We start from the raw sequence: 25,148 nt of genomic DNA, 5'->3' as shown, positions 1-25,148 counted from the left end.
TCTCTCTCTCTCTCTCTCTCTCTCTTTATCAGGTAGGGGACCAATACTTTGGAACAATCTGCCAGTAAATATCAAGCAACTGAATCAGATTTCTGCTTTTAAAAGGGAAATAATAAAAGTACGTTGAAGGGCATTTTCAAATTATGTAAAAGGAATTTTACCTAATCTTGTGATATGTTTCAAACGCCTTTTAAATAATTAAAGGTTGTAACTTTAGCCTTTCATTTTCTTGAAGGAGATGAGATTTAATTGCACCAGATGTATTACATTATGTACGTATATTTAGTATGCAAATTTACTACATCAAACTTTAGGCAATATATTCAGAATGAATTTGTACAAAGCTTAGAATAAGTTTTTATCACAGGAACCATATGGCCTTGTGTTCGATTTAATCACCTCTTCCCTAGAGAACAGCTGCTCATATATGATTTCTGCATTGTATCCTCAGATGAATTACTGTATTCGTATCTTTTTCATGTAATGAATTTATTAACCACTGTAATATATATATATATATATATATATATATATATATATATATATATATATATATATATATATATTTATATATATATATATATTTATTTATATACATATATATATTTATTTATATATATGTACATTTTATATATGTATATATATGTATGTATACAGTACATTTATTTATATGAATATGTATATATATACATATATATATATATATACAGTATATATATATATATATATATATATATATATATATATATATATATATATATATATATATATATATATATATATATATATATGTGTGTGTGTGTGTGTGTGTGTGTGTGTGTGTGTGCTGTACATTCCACATCAAGCTGATTCTTTTAACAGGTGGTGTCTCCTTAAAAAAACTTATGATCCCCGACACATTTGTACATGAGCCGTTCCATATAGTACCCCACACAAAGCTTATCAGCGGCACAATGAACTGCCACCTCCCCACTAGACACACTGCCATTCACCTCATTCTTACATCCATTCTCACTCCTCCTGGATATTAAGGCCCTTTCCTTGCAATACTTCTTTCATGCTACGTATCCTGGAATTTATTGGACTTCCTATTATCTCTTCCCCTCTCCAAATCAGTGGTACTCTTCTTTAAACAACCTATCATTCACTCTTTCCTCAGAATACTCTGATCTATCCATTCACCTACGCTACCCTTTTCAACTCTTCTACATTTCTCCACATATCTCACCTTTTCAGTTCTACAAGCACCGCGCATATTAAGCAAGCAATCTATCTTAACATCTTCAACACTTTTCCTTCCATTTGCATTTAGCATCCACACTTCGTTCCAGTAAAGAATAGCTGGATCGGTAATCTCTTCATGCATTCAAACGCAGACTTCCATAAATATTCTCAGTCTCGTCTCAGTCTTTTGCAAACTGCTACTTCCTTGCTTTACCTAGTCTGTGATTAACCTATTCTTTCATCCTACTATCATCGGTTTTATTTACTCCCAAATACCTAAACGAATGATCTATTCTACCACTATTCATGTTATCATTCATTGTTCCATTGTTCTTGTTTCTATTTACCCTCATAAGTTACCTTACTCATGATAACATCTGCTCTCAAGCTGTAAACACTTCCAAACTCTTTCAATTGTCTTTGCTATTTTTTTTTTCACTATTCTCAGTCAGTACTATATCATTTACAGAATTCAACCATTCCCAATTCCACTCACACTTGTTTTGTTGTCCCACAACTTGGCACTTACATGCAATTACCTCTGTGTAACGTCTTGCTTCATTACATTCAAAAGTATGTTAAATCGTCAAGGAGACATTACAACCCTATTTAAGACCTACTTTTACACAAAACCAGTCACTCGCCTGTATATATTCCAAAGTGCTATAATTCTATTATATAATATTGCAATCACTCTCAACAACTTATTTCTATACTATACATTGTCAACAACCTCCACATTTGTCTATGTTAGTCTACATAAGCTTTTTCTAATTAGAGGCGTGCCACATACCACTGTTTGTCTTACTTTACCCGACTGGCATACTAAGTAATGTTCCATTATAATTCGTATGTTGCCTCTACCATCTTAAGTTTTATAAAATGTAACGGCAATTATTTCTCACACCCATTCCTGGTCATTCATTTGATCATACTGTCACTAACTATACTGCTGCTACATCTTAGCCTACTCTCGGAGCCTTATGTCATCAACTTCCATTTCCACAAGCATCTTCGAACTTATACTAACTTATACCAAAGCTTCTCAGTCTTGCATCATTAAGCTCTACCTTTCTATACCTCACGCCATTGGCCCAGGACTGCAGTCACTTTTGACAGCATTCTCTTGATTGCACGTTTTATTCTCAGGCCTATTTGTTCATTAACCTTTTTCCACATTTACTTCCCTGTAAAACATATAATTTTTGCCATTGTTCTTAGTCACCTTTCCTCACTGTTTTTACTAATTGCTGTTTTCCTACTTTCGTTTTGACTATCCTATCCATCCTCTTGCATACATGCAATTCCTGTTTATGATCTCTTAAAGTGACGCCATTGCGCCTCTGAGTAATATTCTTCTCCCCACTAACCCTCTGAAGAGAGAGAATAGTTACTTTCTTTCCCGGAATCCCATGAGAGTGAAAGAGCGGTTTCCATTGGTTTCAAGACAAGTTCTGTAGCTCACCTACCATTGTGGGGGAAGTTTTTCCAACCAAGGGGACTACAGCTGTCAAGCAGGCGCTCCTTTTCCCTAGAAACAAATTATATCTACTGTATTTCCAGCATTTACTTGCACTTTCCAGGGTAGCTGTTTCTAAGATGTACTACTTGCCACCACAACGGTGGTAGTCCACAATGTACAGACGATGGTCATGAATTCTAATATACATACATACCCACACACACACACACACACACATATATATTGTATATATATATATATATATATATATATATATATATATATATATATATATATATATATATATATTACAACTAACTACATATTCGTATACAAGTATACACACATATGTATACTGATTCACGAAGATATGGAACGTGATGAATGTATAGATAAAGGCAAATGCCACGAAGAAAAAAAAACAACGGAGTGTTTGCTTGGCCTTTCGACACAACGGCCCTTTACCTTTATTTACACACACACACGTGTGTGTGTGCGTGTGTGTGTGTACGAATGTGTAGTCCTTAATTTTTAAAGCATGAAATTAACAAGTATTATGACGTTGCTTTGATCTGAAATATTTAAATTCTTTTACTGACATATCTTTCAAGATTGCAAAGAAAATATTTCTCGTTAAAAAAAGCATCTCGCAAGGCAGACAACTTAGTAGTTTTAACCGTTCAGTGAGATGTTGAAAGTAAGTACCCAAGTTGTTCAGAACTGTTAATGATCACGGTGCTTTTAGTAACGATAGCGCAGTAAAAGTATTTTAATAAAAACTCTCCCAAAAATGCAGACATTATATATATATATATATATATATATATATATATATATATATATATATATATATATATATATATATATATATATATATATATATATATATATATATATATATATATATATATATATATATATACGTTCCGTGTAGGAATTTTCAGTGAGCTGTATTGGTTAAAGTGGTAAAACCATAAACCTAAGAGTAAAACATCAATATAGTGTAAGAAATCTCCAGTTTTCAAATGCTATATTTTTACTCAAAGAATTTTGATCATCAGTCTGGAAAAAATGTAGACCCATAATTCCTTGTCATGATTATACGAAAATGAGGGTCCTAGAATTGGCTTTAACAGAAAATTCTAATAAAATTTCACCCTAGAGACAATGAATATCATTTCTAGTCTTTTTAAAATGGGCGGTTTTATCACTGAATAAACTTTTAAGCAAATACAAAAAAATGATGAATAAATATAAGGCATGGTGCGAAGATTGCCTTTTGAAATTATTTACATGTGTTCGTGGGTCTTTGTATATTTATGTGTTTGTTGAGTATTTTCAAAATATATTTGTGTCTACGTATATGTGGCTATATTTGCACTCGTGATTGTGTAACCTTTAAAGTATGTGATTCTCTCATTCATAGATTTCGTTATTATATTTTGACAATCAAAAGAATGGATTTGTAAAGCTGTTTTATTATCCGTTCTACAGCTGCTTTGTGTTTAAATGGCTTTCCTCCTCTTATGTAAACTTTTGCTTTATTCGGTGTACCTTGAAAATGTGTAAAACTTACTTACTTGGTCCTTAGTTTATCTTTTTCCTCCTGTTTATGGCGAACCTTCAGTTTTGGTATCTGGTGAAATCTTCATGATTCTTTAGTCTATATATATACATACATACATACATATATATATATATATATATATATATATATATATATATATATATATATATATAAAGATAAAATATTTATATATATATATATATATATATATATATATATATTTCAACGCTAGGTCGTTTACTTAGCAGACGTCTGCTACACAAAGGACCACATATATATATATATAAATATATATAGCATATCCAGTATATATATATATAAAGATAAAATCACTTTCGTGGAATTTTACTTTCATTTATATATTCAGATGTTCCATAAGGACGTGATTCAGTTATACATATATATATATATATATATATATATATATACATTTATATATATGTTCATCATTTATATAGATTTATGACACACACACACATATATACATACATATATATATATATATATATATATATACATTTATATATACACATATACATTTATTTATACACATATACATATAGATTTACACACACACACACACACATATATATATATATATATATATATATATATATATATATATATATATACATAGTATGTATATAAACACCATAAGTTTGTCTTTGCACAGAAAAAGAAATGTATGAACATGCCTGTGAAAACTTACCTCCGAGGTAGGTGGTTAAAGGGTCTTTTTACTTGCTTTGAAATGATATTTGCTTAGTAGCATCTTCCCCTATCCTGACTTCCCCTGATAGTAATGTAACGCAACAGGTGTTTTGCCTGAGCTACGCCGTGGAGCCTTCGTCTTTTACCAGTATGATAACTCATCTTAGAGCGTTCTGTCATTAGATCCACTAGCGGATCCAGGGGGTTGGGGTTGGCACCTGGGCCCCCCCGCCTCCATGAAAAATAATGACAAAATAATAATATTGAAGATTTAGATAATAATAAGAGAAATGAGAAATGGATTCGGTATTTCCTGATAGAACAAGCGATTGCTGTCCATTTTATAATTTCTACTTAAATACTGAATGATATGCTGAAGAAAATATATTACACTATGATACGACAGAAATACTTCATGTAAAGATAGAATTTTCCAGTAGCTTTTACAAAAGTCACTCATCTATCCTCTCTCTCTTTTATTGCCAAACCAGTAGTATACTCTATTAATTACAAATAAAATCCGTAACAGTTTAAGATTTTTGTTTGTTGTTGTTGCATCAAGATGCCGTGTTCATATTATGTAGTGCATAACATCATCAGTTTCACTTCGGAACTTCTAACATGACCAAGGGCAACCGTTTCTTAGTCCAGTTAACGTATAGATCATGTACAGTATTGTACATGTCACTGAGACATGTAATATATATATATATATATATATATATATATATATATATATATATATATATATATATATATATATATATATATATATATATATATATATATATATATATATATATATATATATATATATATATATATATATATATATATATATATATATATATATATATATATATATATATATATAATATATAATTTTTAGCCAACTCAATGTTTTATTCTCGTTCATGTAAGTATTGACATTTTTTTTCTGATTCTACGTTCTCAGTTACAGTTTTACGTTATTTCCTTTAGATCAGTTTCTTCCATTTTATTTGGCTCTTGTCGTTTCTTTATGTGACATGTTTTATTTCCTGCCTTTTGTTACTTTCTGTCGTCTTCACCTCATTCGAGTTATGCAATCGCGTTCTGGGTCTGTCCAGCAGATGAGTATCATTTGTCTCAGTCTAAGTAACTTGTCGACCGTAGCCTACAGTATCCATGTTGTGCATCCTCCTGCCTGTTCAGTCTCCACCTTGCTCAAGTGTACTCATCCGCCTGGATGAACGTGGCCATGAAAATCCCCCTCGGTAGTGCTCGTTCGTTTTCTGATATCCTTTCTCCTTTTCATCTCACGTTATTAAGTTTTTTCATATTCAAAACGCAAGTAGGTTTAACGTTGCGTAACAATGTTTTATGATATCAGCTTACTTGTTTATTCATTTATTAGTCTTAACATCTTTTTAAACAATGATCTTGGGAACCAAGTGATTTGATCACCTCTTCTCTGTCACCCTCACCTTATATTTCATTTTCGAGACACTTCGATCTGTGAAAAGTAAGGCACGTTCATTTTGTCTTGAAATATAGGCTTAAAGACTGTGTAAGCCATAGACACAGCTATCATGTTTTCTCTCTTACCGAGCAAGAGAAAAGATGCATTAATTACGTTATCTCTCCATCATGCATAAATTATATAATATGTATATACATACATACATGTATATATACATACATATATATATATATATATATATATATATATATATATATATATATATATATGTTTGCTTACGTATGTTGTAGCATTTGAGTGTAAAACCGCGTGTGTGAATTGAGCATAATATGACAAAGGGAAGCAGAGAGCGGGAGGGACTCCCCGGGGGGATTCTCCTTCCGCTGCCACACACTACGACTTCTTTCTTCATTTTCTTTTTTTTTATATTCTTTGTTTGCTGTAGTTATCGTTACTAACTCATTCATATCATCAATACAAAATACATAAATTTATAGATACCGTAGATGTCTTCGTGTTTTTTTTTCCTCTTTAATGCAACCAGCCGTATCGCCTTCATTGTTATATTTGATTATAAACATCATTTTTCATGTAATTTGTGCAGCGCATTCATCATTATTAGTGTTCATTCATTTTCTGCATTTTTTCGTAGGGTTCTCAGTCTTACAATTTGTTCAGAAATCTTTCAAGTTATTTAATACATTTTCCAGACACGCACACATTTCGGGGTATTTAATACATTCATACATAAATACACACACACACACACACACACACACATATATATATACTAGTAAACAGAGGATAACCAGAGGCCTACACTACATTATTAAATTGTAATTTTCAAAATTCAAATATTTCCTTGCTAGATCACATTTTCAAGGTTAGAAAGGACATAATTGCGAATAACAATACAATGATATTGTTACAAAGTATAGTTTAGTAGTAACCATAGTGCATATATAATATAAATTTATATATATATATATATATATATATATATATATATATATATATATATATATATATATATATATATACACATTACATATAAATATATTCGTTAAATTCAATTACACGAGTGGCATCTACTACTTTAAGGTAACTCCTTCAGTCACCTACACGTCTTTCTACGCTCAAGGTTGAGGCCCTGAAGGAAAAAACAAAATTTGCGGCCAAGTTGTTCCTTTTTATTCACTTTATGTCCTAAAGTAGTATATGATGTGGGCTAGTGCACTGACATTTAACGACATTGCCAGAGCTAAAATTTTAGTAGAAAAGTATATATATATATATATATATATATATATATATATATATATATATATATATATATATATATATATATATATATATATATATATGTGTTGTGTGTGTGTGTGTAAAAAAGGTCATTTTCAATGCCGTGTCTATACATCTGATGTAACGTTTCTCTTAGTATAATATGTCTTGGTTACATGCTTACGTCTTATCGTTGTGAAGTAGGCAGAATGTCATCAACCTCCCTCACTTATATAAATCTGTACACAATAGCAATTCATTCCGTTGTTGTTTCTCTTCACGAACTTCTGTTGGCATTCTCTGTATTGTTTACCCTAGCGACGATTGGTTTGTCCCTCTAGCATTTCCCTGTCCAGTGACGCCCATCTCTCTCTCTCTTTCTCATGCAAAGGTAATTACTTGTCATAGTATGTTGCCTGCAGTAATCTATAGTCACAGCGGCTCATTACCTGACGTTTCTATTTTCGTTTTCGAGGAGTTGCTAGAATCAGCGGACGGATATGTCCGTAGAGAAAGAGCACCCCTCCGGAGTCTAGACACGTTGCCATGTAGGCATTTCCGGCGCGTACACAGCGGCACGCATTAGATAGGGAGAGAGGGAGGAAGAAACTGAGTGCGCGTGTGTATGTGCGAGTGCAGGGCACATCATCACGTGGTTCTCGGATCGCTTGTTTGGACGTCCTGGACTTGGCGAGGAGGAGGAGGGGGAGGACTTGCACAACGTATGATGATGTGGGGGAAGAAGAACGCCAAGACAACACAAGGTTGCCGAACACTGCCTGGCCGGCAGTAGCCATCTTGCACCAGCACATGCTCTCTTGGCTCCCTCCACTCCCTCGCGAATGCTCGCTGACTCATTTCGGCTCCTCATTAGCCTAGTACTGATCCTCTTATAAATAATGATTTGCAGTATTTATCATTACAGTTCCAGTTATCTTGGATAAAGTTTCACCATTCATCTTGGATAAGTTCAGCTGAAAAGTTTCCGTTCGAACTCATTTGCTTATCATTTGGGGCAGAACTTCAAATGATTTCAATGCCTCTTAAGAAGCGTTCTAGGGTTACAGGCACTAGACGTTATCAAGTTCCACGAAGAGCTTAAAGATGATCTCAACATCATCACTCCCAATACTGTCTCCCGTGGACGTTAGGTGCAGATTACCACAGGGATAAGAGTTAACGCCACCAAGATAATTCTTAACGTCGATCAAGCATCTTGGAGAACAAATAATCTACGGACATGAAACGTCATTTTCTAGTGATGCGGTTGATCTGCAAATGCAGTACAATATATAGTTCTTCTCATACTTCATTTTCGTTACCCCAAACATTTTCTCACTGTACATTTTGATCTATCCAGTCTCTAGAAAACCAAGAGACAAAATATCTTTGTTTATTTATAATCAGTAAAATCAATCACAATTATGGGTAAGTACCTGAAAAGTCATAAGTTACCTGCATTGTTTGGAACTGAACATCAGCAACTAAGATGAAGGCGTTCATCTGCCTAGTGTTACCAACCAGTATTTTGTGCTGAATTAAACGTTTACTCTACAACGGCAGGCAGAGAGCCGATTCTTGGTACATACGCCAGAGTTTACTTAAAAGAGAACGACGACAGCCGCCGTGACATTACCGAAGGACTAGTAATAATCACTAGATTATTAGAGCAAGTTCTGAAAGCCACAAGTCGAGTCAAAGTATAAGAGAAAAGTGAGGCCCAGGCGGGCTCAGGTGCAAAAGAGAAGCTGATTTTTCGGACAACACTTTGAACCGAGTCTTTTCGGTAAAGCGGCAGCTGGGAAGCGCCATCATGACTTCCTCGATACTGATCATTAATATTTATGTTTTGTTCTTTTACCTTTCCTATGCTTCGATGACTTCTTTCCGTTATGCCATCTCTCTCTCTCTCTCTCTCTCTCTCTCTCTCTCTCTCTCTCTCTCTCTCACGCACACACACATACACACACTGACGATTAACGAGTGGGTTTTACCCGGTAAATACTTCACGTGTTGAAAGAGGTTTTTCTTCTAGGCTTGTCCCGTTTGCCTTTCCTAGTTACATATAAAACTGATTTTAAATGTATATATATATATATATATTCATATATATATATAATATATATATATATATACTGTATATATATGTTTATATATATATATATTTATATATATATATATATATATATATAAATAAATAAATATATATATATTTATATATTTATAAATATAAATAAATAATATATATATATATATATATATATATATATATGTATATAAATATAAATATATATATATATATATATATATATATATATATATATATATATATATATATATATATATACTGTATATATATAAATATACATGAATTCAAACAGAGAGAGAGAGAGAGAGAGAGAGAGAGAGAGAGAGAGAGAGAGAGAGAGAGAGAGAGAGAGAGAAGCGTCATAAAACACTGCCGTGGAAAGTGCTTTACAAGTCGCAAAGAAGGAATTACAGAGAGCGAAAAGTTCAGTTATATTTTCCGAACACATGATCGGTGTCTCGGATGAGAAAGTAGACAGAAGCAGGTGAACACTGGCACGGTGGCTTTGAACTTGACTGGTTGGTGGGATTCTCTTTTGAGAATATGTTCTCAAGATCAGGGTTGAAGAAACGAAGGGGCAATGCGAGATATAGCCTACATTTCAAGGGATGGAGCTACTATTGCTGATCCAGTAGATTTTTCGTAGCCGGAATGATTCATTGCCTCTGCAGACTGTGTCTAAAGCTCTGGTTCAGGTCCAAGTGGAACCGTTGTCAAGGAAATCTGTTACGTTGTTATGGATAAAGAAATTCTTAAGTTTCAAAGAGGCAGTAATGTTCTCTTAAAGTTCCACGCACCTCTGTAATCGTTTACTTGAGTTACTTCGTAGTTTTATTGGTACATATCGATGTGATTTTTATTTGTTTTCATTAGTTCATCCAGTTATACTACTCTTTGTCCCGATTTCTAGTTTTTTTTCTTTTACATATAAGCAACTTTGTTCTGTGGGCCATGCTAAGCTTTTATTGTGGTTTCAATAAAATCTGAACATGTTATGCATACCAATACGAGATAATAATAAGTCTCGAATTTATAAGATAATTGGAAGACGATTTTAGACAGCATCATTGCATCATGTCTCAGTCACTTCAAGTGATAATGATTCAGCGTAGATTGTTCATGACCGACATTAATAGTGAATATTCTTTTTGGTGTTTCAGAAAATCTTGCTTTTAACCCAGTGTATAAAAATGTTTACTACGTGTGTACATCCCACATTAATTTTCTAGTATGAGAGGCAGGGGGAAATGAAAGGGGCTCCCTGGATACGATGTGTCAGGAGGGTAGCCCACCGGATCACCTTACTTTACAGAAACTGGCATACATTGACAGCATCTAGTATTTGTGTTAGGAACTCATGGCCCCTGATTCAGATGTGATCTATGACATTTATCTAAAGAAAAAAAAAAAAAAAACTAGCGATGAACGAGAACCTGAAAATAAGAGAACAGAAAAGAGGCATGTTTCTCCTAACAGATTATTAGTACATACACGTAAATCATTATTATTCAACATGAGCCCACATTCATACGGACGAGCCAAAATCGTCGTTGACTTGCTAAGCTAGCTTCTAAAGAATATAATATCCGTTTGCAAAAAAGAAAAAAAATGCAGCAAAGACAAATGGAGTAGTACGTACATAAAAAGAAGTGAAATAAGAAAAGATAAACAAAAAACAAATATGCACATGAATGAACAGTCCCTCTGAAAGTTAAAAGAAAAACTCAAGGCAGCGGTTTACGGCAATGTTAAGCAGCTTCGCAACCTCTCCGAAAGTCATGGGAATCAATAATAAAACGCCCCCGCCATGACTGACTGTTATGCAGTTTTGAAGTTAGGGAACCAAAGATCTTTGGTACTGCGCCCTGTGCCATGGTGGTGCTTCGACACCGAACGTGAATGGCGAGGCTTCGGAACACAAATAACACCCAAGGTTCAGGCGCTCAGTGTTAAAATAGAACTTAAGAAAGGTAAATTACCAGGAAAATTCCCAACGATGGTCTAGATCCTTATGACTCTTGATAGATAAAAAGAAAATTCCCGGGATGCTGCTGACATCCAGAACAAAACGAATATCAAAGTAATTGTAAAGCATAGTAACTGAAGCATGTGGAGCTAATGCTACAATCTCTGTAGAGACAAGAAGGACATTACAATAATTTATGTCATTATTAAATAATAATTCATCCATATGAAATGAAATTGATAAACATAGTAATTTATACATACAGAATCGACTGGCTACTTTTACAAGATATCCGAAAGGGAAATAAACGACGAATCTTCTTTCTTCTGTGGCAGAATTCGAACTGACGTAAGAGAGATTCCGGTGAGGCCGCACAAAAAGTCTAGTTCGGCTCCTCGTGCATACCCATATCTGCCGGACTCAGACACAGTTTACTAGAGCTAGCGAAGCCTATCTGCGCAATTGTATCAGTGTTTTAGTGGTTACTGATTTTAAGACACACACACACACACACACACACACACACACACACACACACATATATATATATATATATATATATATATATATATATATATATATATATATATATATATATATATATATATAAAGGGAGAGAGCGAGGTTGAGAATCTACTGGTAGCCATTACCAGATGTGTCTTCTTAAATAGCCTCAGTGACTCTTAAAAGCATATTACTATTTCTTCGATGTACTTAAAACAACAATATAATTCTGAGAAAATAAGGTGAACGAACTTACTCGTGTGTATGTTACTCGTGAGAGATTTTCGGTAAAAATGAGTATTATCTACTATCGTCTCTAAGCTTTCGAAAATGGCGGTGCTTCTTGATACCTGGCATTTCATGAATGATCGTTTTCTCCATTCCGTGGACAATCACCAATGTTAATGAGACAACCAAAGTGCAGATGCTGGAAGCGAGGTATTATTTCTGGCAAAGCCAGACTCCCTTGAATCAGGTAAAGCTTTAGAATTCACTGGCAAAACGGAAGGGATCATTAACTTTGTTTATATTCTTGACATAAACAAATCCGCTTCTGTGTCATTTCCCGTAAGCGTTGTTTCTTCAACACGAGTTCTTACAAACCTGCTGCCGCGCCATTATGAAGGTGAGTCAAAGCTTCCGAGAAACAAGAAGTCTTCAGTTTAAAATCCAATTGTGTAGCGGAGAACCATGTCAATAGATTTCAGAATCTTAATATATATCGTTAATTGAGTGTTCCTTGTCCTCGTGGAATGACACGAACTTGGAAAGTAAGGTACAGTAATTGCCAAAGGGTGCGCCCTTGTACCAAGTGAAAGCATTTAGTATTAGTCCTTGATTCTTCTTTGGATGAGTGAGAAAAAATATTATCGAATACATTTTTCCAGATAATGGAAAGGTGACACCACTGTGCTTTCAAGCATCAGGCATCCATACTATTATTCGATGCTGGCTTGCAGTTCAGCACATGACTTTATTTTTTGTAATTAAAGTTCATCTTCCCTGGTTCTTGTAATTGCGCTGATGTTTTAGTTGTGTATTTCTTTCGGCTCTTCCAATTCGTTTTTCTCATTCTTTTCTGGTATGCGACGGCATAATTATGCGTCATTAGTCTTCACTTTACATTTTACAGAGTTGTGTTTGGCCGCTGATCATTTGCCGCTGGTTTGTAGCAGGAAATAGTTTTCCTTCTCTCGACTTGCAGGCTGGGCCTTCAATAAGCATCGCTTACAGGAACAGTAATTATACATACGCACTCTCATGCTACTCATTTGCTAACATGTCAGCTCTATACAGATTTTTTTTCCTTTGGTGAATATGTCATGCGAGTACAATCCATTATATTCTGAATGTAAAATTTCTTTTAAAAACGTGCTGTTAAAAATATGTGCTTGTATGTATGATTGTATGTTCAATTTTATGAAAGTATTATTTGTCATTGTGTGGATAGTGCCTAAGCTTTAGACTCATTGATATTGGGTGCACATTGCTACCAAAGATGTCTAGAAATGGTTTCCATATTCATTATTGCTTCCACTTAGTCATTGCGAAGCTTATCTCAGGCTTCAGTTCCTCACAAAGACTACGAAGATACAAGAAAATCATTAAAAATATTACACTATCCTGTGATGTTTTTCTCATCTGTAATCTGTGAATCTAACAGGCAGGTATGGAATTGCTTAAAAAGTGAGGTCCTTTAACGTCTGAAAATATTTCTTTCTTTCCTATATCATTGCAGATGCTGAATTAAATGCGGGTTGTTTTGCCAGTGCGGGCCTTTAGTGTGGGGAGGCATATTGTATCCAAGGTCTGTAATTCAGTAAATTTAATTTGCGATCCTTGTAATGCTTTTTTCCATTCTTGACAACCTCTCATCCCGTCGATCTTGTATCTTTGTTGACTAAGTGATTTTCTTCCCATGATCCTCTCTGTTACTCTTTCTAACATATATTATTTCTATTATTGAAACATAAATGTTCACTAAGAACAGTAGATATATTCCTATAGTAAGAAAAAAAAAAAACTCCACCGCTCCATATCTACAACAGGAACAGTGACAGTTCACAGTTGGGTTACAGCTTTCAGTGTTCAGAAAATTTGCTAAAACCTGCCATTTCCAATTGTCAATGAAATGTATCAATGAACTTATGAGAAAGGAGTTTTCTTGGACACGAAAAGTTATTGGTATTGACTGAGCATTAAGAAACCGTCACACAGATACGTAATTTTCATCTCAGAAAGCAAAGAGACTCCGTAACATATAAAAAAAGTAATTTAATCATTTGTGTGAAGGCTATTAGAGGCCATACAGTGTGCAAAGGTGTCAACAGATTCGGTTTTATAAAAAAGTAACCATAAGTTGTAAATGGGTAACTGACTGTGATGGTAACAAGCAAAGGTCTGACACTTGTAAAAACTGTCTGGTCCCCTACTGTATTTCTTTTAGACAACAGCCAAACGGTAGATGCCTTCCCTACTCCGATTCGCCATATAAACGTCTTTTGCTCAGTTTCATAAGTATGCCTGTACACGTAACTCATGGTTTGGTAACAATAGTTTACTAGCTAAGGTTAAGATAGGACACTCAATGTTTTTCTAGGAACTTCATTGCGCACAAAAACTATGAAAAAGAAATATATTAAACTTAAGTGAACTTCGTCCAAAATAACGAAATGATATGATGGTTTACTTCACAGATGGTCCAGAACTTGGGTTAGATGGTACTTTACGAGCAAGTATCATATGTAGCGCCAATCGACTGATGAGCAAAACGCTCCAGTGTTACACTGGTCGCCTTTCTGATATTATTTATCAAAGATGTTTATTGATCACAAAATGAGCAGACGAAACTACCCTTCCGAAGAGTGAGAATGACAGGTCGGTTAGATTCTCTTAGATAACATTATGTCGATTACGAAAATAATGATGAAATCTAAAGATCATTTAACAGATCGTTTGTCATTTTCGCATGTTTAATAACATTCATGTGCTTTGCTTAGTCTTAACCAAGAAAACTCAGTTTTTGCTTGTGCTAATAATGGAAAATAGGAAGGATGAATATAATTAATTTCATGAAATCCAATATCTTGAACAAACCAATTGATAATACAGTATTTTATACAAAATGCTGCTCACACCAAGCGCCTTGCATAGTACAGTAAAAGAAGAATAAGTAAACAAGCGTACGATATTTTACCTACATTAACTTTTGCCAAATCCCTTGAATATAAGGATTCTGCGCACATGGTATAAATACGTGAAGGTCCGTAAGTAACAAGGCTATTAGGAACGTATCTTCGTCAACTGGTAATGACAGAGTCGAGTATTTTGAAGTGTATTCGGTATAACAACGTGATTCAATGATAGTTTCGTCCTGAAACACGACGGAGCTAAAGAAAGGTAACGCGGACGTAAACGAAGTAACTTCCACTCTGAATCCGACAGTATTCTCAGTGAATTTCGCTTTCTGTGCAAGCCAACAGGGGTGGACTGTCAACTTGTTTGCTGACTCGTGAAAGTTCGTCAGAGCATACTGTTATTGTTGCGTGGGTTTCCATCTTATCAACTTTAGTCTGATATGTAAAGTTTCAGCGGCTACCGTCGTCGTAAGTACTAGCATTTTAACTTGATATTCACTTTGTTTGGTTTTATGTACAGTCCTCCACAGGGATAATTCCCTCTCTGGCGGGCCCTTGTACGTTTTCAAAATAAGGTGCTTCTTATATTTTATAATTGTCTTTCAGTGTTTTCTCGTCAGTATCGTAGCTCTTGCAGAATAGGACAGTTTTTAGTTCTTTTTAAATTTGCTTTCTTCTTGTGTTAAATTGCATAGATTATTAGTCAAAGCCGTGATCCGTATTATTTTTCACTTTTGACACATGCTTTATGTACTGTGCACTTATTGCCACCATATGTTTTATGTTGAGCATCACTATGACCTTTCTTTACACAATTTTTACACTTGATGATGCTAGCACATTCATTTGATTTGTGATTTTCACCACATGTAGGGCAAGCTTGGTCATTTCTACAATTTTTTGCCCTGTGACCAAATTCCTGACATTTATAGCATTGATAGGGCATGTAACAGTCGTATACTTTGCAACGGCTATACAGTGTACACAATTTGTCACCTCTATCATAGATAGTCTTTCGTATCTGTCGTGTGCATTTGATGATGTAGTGTTTATATTTGTCATCTTTGGCTATCATTTCCTTGACAATTTTCAGGTCGTCATTTTCAGAAAAGAGGCTACCTATCCATGGATTTTCTTTACAATGTTATCGACAATGCCATCTCCATCCTTTTATTTTTGGTTTAAGTTGACCCTTCTCATTTACTGATACAGTGTCGATTTTCTGAATCTCCATTTTTGGCATTTCTAAGTTTTTCGTGTCTGGAAATCTTACAAATGTGTCCATCTCTTGTCGTTTTAACCGCTTCAACTGGCGTCGTTATTTTACTCATAATTTGTCTCTTTTACTTAGCAGCTGTTCTCTCTTTGTTTGTAGAGTTGATCAGAAGCACTTTTTTGTCTTTAGTGATTCAGCATAAGTTTTGTCCATGTTTGTCCTGGTCTTTACATCTTTATCAACATTATCAATTTTGTTCTGGATTTCATCTATGTTGTTCATTACGTACTAGTTTTCTGAGCCGAATCCTGAATCAACTTTGTTAATATCTCTGTGTTTTCTTTTATTTCTTCAAGTTCATCTTCAATGAGTTTTTTGTGTGTTCTTTGTTCAGGCCTCTGGCTATTATTACAGATGTACAATATGTTATCACTACGAAGTATGGGTGAGTATCTGACCTCGATACTTGAACATTCATAATGGAACCATCTGTCACACATTTCACAGCAAGTTCCTTCCTCATCAATGTCCGCAGGATGATGACTCTCTCTCAATTTGGGTTGACTCTTCCTTCTCCAGTATTTTATTTAGTGTTCCATCTTTACGTGCTGCCTTGATAATTATGAGATCATGTTCATATGATAGTCTAATCTTCCCTTTACTTGATTTAATTTCTACGGTATTTATTTTCTTTATTTCCTTCCTCTTCTTTGTATTTATTTTGAACATTGCGCGAGTTAGGCACTTTGCACAGAGCACTTCACAGACACGTCCTACCCGCACGAAAGCTACTGCACATGCTTAGAGTTCACATACTCTCATTCTAATATCTTGCTTGCCTCCTGTCGATATTGGTTAAAATGCCTTCTTGGTTATTAGCCTATATAAATAAAAGTATTGTATATTTCTTGGTTTTTAAACATCAGCTGACTTTAGAATCATCCTTTCTGCATGTTGTAGTAACAAAAACATAAGTATTTCATGCATGTAACATTCACTTACCAAACATATTTCAAAAACATGATGAAGCTTGTTGTCAATGGGAAATGGTTTATTTGAAATGGATGGTAGTGCACAAGGAATTCTAAGACATTTTAGAAGATCGTTCAGTTAGCCAACAGGTTACTTAACCTGAGTAAAAGAAAACATTTTTTGCTCTGTGTCGAGGAGCATAACATAAATGTATACAGTAATCTTTTGAGTAGGGAGAAGACTTAATTTCGAGGGTGAGTTATAAATTTAATTATGAAGTTGAGAACTCCAAATGGGATTAGATTTGCGAACCCGCTCACAGCAGGGTTCGCTATTCTTTATTAGAAGATTATTGGGTTTGTTATTCTTCACATGGGAATAATCGGGTTCGCTGTTCTAGACATGAACACTTCGGTACCAGACATTAATTTTGATTCCCCAGGGACTAGTACCAAACGAGACAAAATACAGTTGACCCCGCCCCCCAGGCTAGTACTAAACACGGCAAAACAGTGTAGATGAATCACTGTTTCACCGTGTTTAATACTAACCCACGTGTCGAATTGGAGTTCAGACAGGAAAGGATTGGCCGTTCTTTACATGGGGATCATTGGGTTTCGCTGTTCTTGACATGGAGATGTTGGGTTCGCTAATCTTGACATGATCCCTCCAAATGCTGCGTAAAAATAAGCGATAAGGAAGAGGAGGAAAGTGACGGAAGACAGTTGTCACAAGACAATGTGCAGGAGACACGGATGAACATACAAACACATGACCTGATCTTCGGTCGTATATGGGTTCTACCAGTACAAATGAAACACGTAAGATACAATTAACACGTGTATTTTCCTTAATAGTTACACAGGGCCCTGTTACTAATGTTACGCTACTTAATTGTGCAATTATAGTTGGAAGGTACTCTGAGGTGACACGCGCCATCACTGTCTTTCAGACGTGCTTCCTAACCCGTTGACCGCTAAACCCTTACTGATCTTTAACTTTTCAAACTGAACTTGCTTAGGTCATAGACCCCAGCTGATTGGTCTCTTATAATAGAAAGGAACCATTTGAATTACCCATGCCAAACCCCAACGATCGTATAGCGTTCGGCGAATCAGCAGTATCTGTTCGTTATTCTCTGATCACAAAGATATACAAACAACTAGCAGATTTTCTTTTACATCTCAAACATGAATTTCCATATAAATCAGTTCACCACTTCCCCCTAAAAGTTTTGCGTCTCACAGGGCTCACAACACTGTTATTTTTTCTATTTCAATTAGTTTGTCTGCTATATTTGCAATGCCATTTGAGTACCATATCTCCTGACATAGGTTATCAATAATTCGTGCAGAAACAAATTTAAAATTCAGCAAGCCAGGGTCAAATTGCACGGTGACATTAGGCAATATACAGTGTTTTGAATTCCACGCAACACATTGCTATGATTTTTTTTTTTTTTATAAAAAAGAGAATTATATAGGATCAATGGAATAATAATTTTTAGCTCCACACATTAACACAACTTTCTTAGAACTTGGATTGAAATAACCTCCAGTTCAAAGAATCAAAACAAGGCAAAAACCAGATTACTGTCAATCATCAAGACAAAATAATTTTGTAAAATTCACAGAAACTGAATAAAAGAATAAATGACATCAAATAGCCATGAATAAAATCAACCACAAAAATGAAATAAAAGATCATGGAATGCTAGTACATAGACACATTTATGATGTTTTCTTTTCACATTGGGTGCACTATTAATGATCCCCAGACATGCTTACACGTCATTTTCACTCTCCTCCTCAAGATAGCCAGGCAGTCCCGGGAAAGTGGGTACTAGCTTGTTCAGGTGCCACATCAAGACATCTTTGACGGGATGCATGTGTGATAGGTGGTACTCACCTTGGACAACAGTTTTGATATGCTGGATCACTGCGGTGTCATTTTTAATTTCTTCCACACGATACGGTCCTAAGTAGGTGGACTCGAGTTTGTTTCCTCGGTTGCAGCCTTTTCAGATAGATTCTGTCCCCTATTTGTATCTTAGGTGTTTGCATTTGGAATCGCTGATCATATTTCGTCTGATACTTTTCATTGGCCCTCAACAGAAGCGTCTGCTTTGTCTGAAACACTCTCCGGGTCAGGTTACAGAACATCACCCAGTATTGTTTGACACTATATAGTGGTAAAGTTCTTGGGTCCATGATCACAGTATATGGCAATGAAGGGTTCTGTCCATACACTCAAAAAATACGGGGTATCTCTTATGGAGCCATTATATGCTGTGTTGAGTGCAAGTTCCGCCATCGGCAACATTTCTATCCACTGATTTGGCCTGTCTGCTACTAAATATTTCAAAATGTTTGTTACTTCTCTATTATGGGATTCAACTAACCCATTGGTTGAAGGCCGGTAAGATGCGATCGTGAAATGTTCTACGTTTAACATTTTTGTTAGGTCTTTTATTACTTTGTTAATAAATTCATGTCCATTGTCACTGATTAATGTCCGGGGACAGCCAGCTTCACTATGAATGAGCACAAGGCTCTGGCAACTGATATCGCAGATTGATCCACCATCATATATGTGTGCGTATACTGCGTGAACGCATCCACCATCACACACATACCTGAATTGCCCGTCCCCTTGGGGGAAGGGTCCCACAACATCAATGTGTGCTCTGGCAAATTTGATTGGCTCCACTGGCCACATTCAAGCCTTCGGAATAGTATGTCTATGGTTTTTCATGGTATTACAGATATGGCACTGGGAGATGAATTTTACAATGTCTTTTTTTTTTTCATCCCTACCCAAAAAAAGCATTCTCATGCCCTCTTGAGGAACTTTTCTGTACCTATATGTCCTGCATAGAGACTTACATGTATCATGTGGATGGCTTTCTCTACCAAAGAGGGAGGAAGGAAGGACGACGCGAGATCGGATATCACCAAGTCTCTTCTCATATGTACAAAATAAGATATCTCCTTCAAGGAAGAACATTATCTTTGGGCAATGTTAGAAAATTGGGAAACTCGTTACTCGCACCCCTTACGTAAGACTTAACCTGTTCAATCCAGGATTCAGACTTCTGACACCTCATCACCTCTTCCACACTCCAACCACACAAATCAATCACACACTCTCTCTCACTCCCAGGGCATCCGCTTCCTGACCGGCCCTGGAGGATCAGCTCGCTCGTTCTCACAGCCGTTTTGACTCGCACCCCTTCTCTCTCTCTCCCCAACTCGTGAGTTACCGAGTTACTCCTGTTTTCTACACTGGATGCCTCTGAGGCATGCAACTGTTTCTTTCGTCGCTGTTCCTCTCTCTTTGCTACTCAGGTTGCAACTCCAATTATGGCACTCCTGGAGAGAGCATCAGCTATGTGCTTTATTTGTTTTCCCTGCTGTATGTTCAATTCCCACAATATCAAACTCTAACAGTCACTCAATCCAACGAGTCTGACGAGTGGTTAAATCTAAATTTCTTGAATAAATCTCTCAATAGGCGATGATCTGTGTTTATTTTGACTTTATGCCCCTGCAAAAAGTAGCGATGTCTCTCTAGCATCCGTAGAATCGCCAACGCCTCTCTAGTGAAGACACTGTAATTCTTCTGTGCCCCTTTTAATGCTCGTGATGCAAAACAAATTGGTTTTTCATTCCCTGCATCTTCAACTTGAGAAATCATTCCACCGATAGCTATACTGTTCGTGTCAGTGGTTACTAGAAATGGTTGATCAAACTCTGGATAAGCTAACAGTTCATTACTAGTGAGTGAAATCTTTAGTTCTTGAGAAGCTATTTCTTCTTCCTGTCCCCAGTAAAAATCAGATTGTTTCCTCAATGAATCTAACGGTCTCGCTATTTTACCAAAATCTTTTATGAACTTATGACAGTAGCCTGCGAGCCCGAGGAAACTGGCTACTTCTTTTGCATTCTTCGGTTGTTAATTCTTTAATTGCTGCTACTTTATCTGCACAAGGCTTAAGGCGTTCAGATGTTACGATGTGCCCCAAAAATTCAACTTCTTGCTGAAAGAATTTACATTTGGTTAGATTAATTTTCATACCATGTCGCTTTTAAAGATCCTAAGACTTCAGTAATGCTCTTCTTATGCTCTTCTACTGTAGCCCCTATTAAGATTGTCATCTAAGTATACAAACACGTTATGCCCCGATAGCGAAGCTAATACGGATATCATAACGTGAAAAATGGGCAGGAATGTTCTTTATTCCAAAAGGAAGGTAATTATATTAAAACAATTGATCATTAGCTATAAAGGCTGTCTTTTCTTTGCTACTCTCATCTATAGGTATTTGATGATAACCTGACTTTAAATCCAAGGTGGTGAAGAATTTACTATTTCTGACCTTAATCAACAGTTCTTCGATTGAGGGCAATGGGAATGCATTGTCTTTTGTGATACTATTCAACTTTCTATAATCAACACATAGCCTAAGAGAACCATCCTTCTTTTTAACCATCACGATTGGCGAGGCCCAAGGAGATTCACTTTCTCTAATTGTCCCTTGTTCCCTTATTTTATTAATTTCGTTCTCCACTTCCTGCTGACAACAAACTGGAATTCTGTACGGCTTAGATCTTATAGATGGTTGATCCCTGGTCTCTATAACAAAAGGAAAACTTATTTATTATGCCTGGGGTTTCGTCGCCAATCGCGATTACAATTTGGTAACTTCCTATAACTTTCAATATTTTGATTTAACAGGTAGACCCACCAGCTGTTGCAGGAGTCTATCCAAATATTTTGCTATAAGTTTGCGAGTATGTGAGAAGCATCTGCTATTTCACAAGGTTCGAGGTCACATATTGACCCACTGTCTAATACGATACGTTGACCACTAATGTTAATAAATGGCACATTAACCTCGCCGTGTATTACCTCGCTCAGACCCAGAATGATAAGATCTTCCCATTTCTGATGGGGTCTGATCAAAACTAAGGTGCGTTCCGGTAAATCCCGTGCAGGTGTAACGGTGAGGGACGAGAGGGTCCAGGTTGGTGCCACATCTTCTGCCTCTGGGGTGGCAGGTACTTCCCCTCCACCACCCTTCAGTTTTAGGGAGACTCGTAGACACCTCGGTCTTTCCCCCCTCTGTGGGGATTCGTTGTCCTTTTAAATATACTTCAATCCCCTTCCCATCTGTGCCAGCTATTATTATTTTGTTCCTAGCCACAAAATCAGTTCCTAAAATAACTGAAATTCCTTCTACTTGTAATGCTGGTACTACTTAGAAGGTAGCAGATATGGTTGTGCTTACTCCTCTGGGCCCATCGATGGCAGCCTGCTGTACTTAAAACTAAAAAACCTTTCATAGGCTGCACTGACCCTGTCACAAGGTGTTCATCTAACAAAGACACACTTGCACCAGTGTCGACCAACGCCCTTTGCTATCGCTCTCCCACCCATATTTCCACGATGGGCACCTTTCCTCCTTGCGCCATCAACGTTTGGATAGGGGCAGCAACAGTTGGTGGAGGGCTGTCCACTACTTCTTGGGCGGTTGGTTGACCCCTCACTCCCCAACAAGGCATCCCTTGTTCTTCCAGAGGCACAGTCGTTGTTTGGATCTGATGAGTGTGGGTGTAGTCGGGAGTTCTCCCGACTCCTCCACTCTGCCTTCCCCTTCTTCTGCTTGGTGTAGGGGGAGCGTTGTTCTGCTGGCCGTCGTCATTTTTTGAACAAGCGTTCACAAGGTGGTCTGTTGCATTGCATCGAAAACAACGTCACGGCTCAATGAGAGAGGGGCACTGGGCCCTCATGTGGCCTTCCCTTCCACACCGCCAGTAACGGCCAGCCGTCCTTTTCCTGGCTGGTTTCCCCTTGCCTCTTCGAGGTCCCTGGGTTAGTGACCCTGCCCCCTCGATGGTGGGTGAGGCTGGCTGAGGACTCACTTGGTCAGGTTGTTTAACTGTTGTAACAAACGGTTGGGAGGTGGCCTGCCCCCTCCCCTTGCTTGTTGGCGTTGTTTGTGGTCCAACAGAAGTTGAACCTTTGGTAGCAAGGCTTGTAAGGGCCTCTCATTGCCAATAAGGAATCCCAATACGGAGGTGGGAAGAATTCGTCTCAGCAATGAGTTGGCAGAAGGCTTGTTTCCCCTCTACAGTCTGGTCTCTTTCACGGGTAAGGGACTTATAGTCTTCACCGACGCAATTACAGAATGCTGAAATCGACTCTCCCACACCCAGCATGGGGTCGTAGGCTTTCATTAGTTCCATCTTCTCCTCTCAGTGTAGGGCAAACTGTTGTGTGAGGTGTTGTTTAAAAGTAACCCAGTCTCAGGAATACCTGGTGTCCCAACTCCTGATTTGCTGTGCTGCATTCCCGGTCACTTTTTGTTTTGTTTGTACAATTTTTTCTCCACCTGTCCAGCCTACTGTGGAGTTTTCAATACACTTTATGAAGGTCCTGATTGAAAGGAAACCTTTATCAGTGAATGAGTTGTCAAACTCAGGCACTGATCCATCTAGCACCAGCAGTTTTTTAATTTTTTCGACTGATCGTGCTTGTGGGGACGACGCGACGTCGGCTGAAATTGTGGGTGGGTCAACAGGCTTTTTATTTTGTATTTCATTTGTTAATTTTTGCAACTCTTTTAACACGCGTTAGATAGTCGTTGACAGCTCTTTCGCACTGTCCTCTTCCTTGGCACTGTTATTGTTAGCACTGGTACTGCTAGCACTGGCAATCCTGCCGCTGCACGCCAATTTTCTTCAAGTTTGCATTGTTTATTTCACCTTCACAATTACGCTGTTAATTATTAAACTTACTTGCAATACCCTGCGACTGGCACCAAAAATGACCTGATCTTCGGTCATATATAGGTTCTACCAGTACAAATGAAACGCGTAAGATACAGTTAACACATGTATTTTCCTTAATAGTTGCACAGGGCCCTGTTGCTAATATTACGCTACTTAATTATGCAAACTGAACTTGCTTAGGTCATAGACCTCAGCTGATTGGTCTCTTATAATCGAAAGGAACCAATAAGGGTCTTCGATGTATGGCACTCATTTGAATTACCCACGCCAAACCCCAATGATCGTATGGTGTTTGACGAATCAACAGTATCTGTTCGTTACTCTCCGATCACAAAAACGTAAAAACAACTAGCAGATTTTCTGTTACATCTCAAACATGAATTTCTATATAAATCAGTTCACACATATGTATATTAACATGATAGAGAGTACAAAAGCGTATCATGAGTCAAACAGCTGATGCCCCATCGATGGAGACTGGTACTAAAGTAAGCGACCTGAAATGATACGTTCATAGCAATATCATCTCAAGCGGAGAATAATAGGCTACAGAAGCAGGTAGTTCGCAATGTTCTCGCAAAATACTTTAGGGCACTAGCAGTAGAGTTTTCCTTTGGTTTATGAAAATGAATTGTTTGAAAATAAACAATGCTTCGAAGACCTTACGAGGCTTTGAATAGTGGAGACCCTGATTATGAAAATGACTAAGGAACTGGGAGGAGTCATAGCGTTAAACAAAGTCATAGACTTGACCTAAGGACTC

General features: G+C 36.6%; 1 protein-coding gene across 4 annotated transcripts in view; it reads left to right on the top strand.

The window, feature by feature from the left end:
- The window catches only part of LOC136842588 (prolyl 4-hydroxylase subunit alpha-1-like), a 173,574-nt gene that overhangs the window by 6,595 nt on the left and 141,831 nt on the right, over positions 1-25,148 (top strand). For 2 of the 4 annotated variants that reach the window (XM_067110135.1, XM_067110137.1), the window contains exon 1: positions 15,631-15,871. The exons of 1 other annotated variant lie outside the window; for it this stretch is intronic. The gene's annotated coding sequence lies outside the window, so the exon portion shown is untranslated. Of the gene's footprint in view, positions 1-15,630; positions 15,872-25,148 lie in introns of those variants that run through there. One more of the 4 variants, XM_067110138.1, reaches the window with a different exon arrangement.

Source organism: Macrobrachium rosenbergii, chromosome 10 (genome assembly GCF_040412425.1).
Source record: "Macrobrachium rosenbergii isolate ZJJX-2024 chromosome 10, ASM4041242v1, whole genome shotgun sequence".
NCBI classification, from domain to species: Eukaryota; Metazoa; Arthropoda; class Malacostraca; order Decapoda; family Palaemonidae; genus Macrobrachium; species Macrobrachium rosenbergii.
The sequence above is the reverse complement of the archived record's forward strand: the minus strand, read 5'-3'. Positions and strand labels throughout refer to the sequence as shown.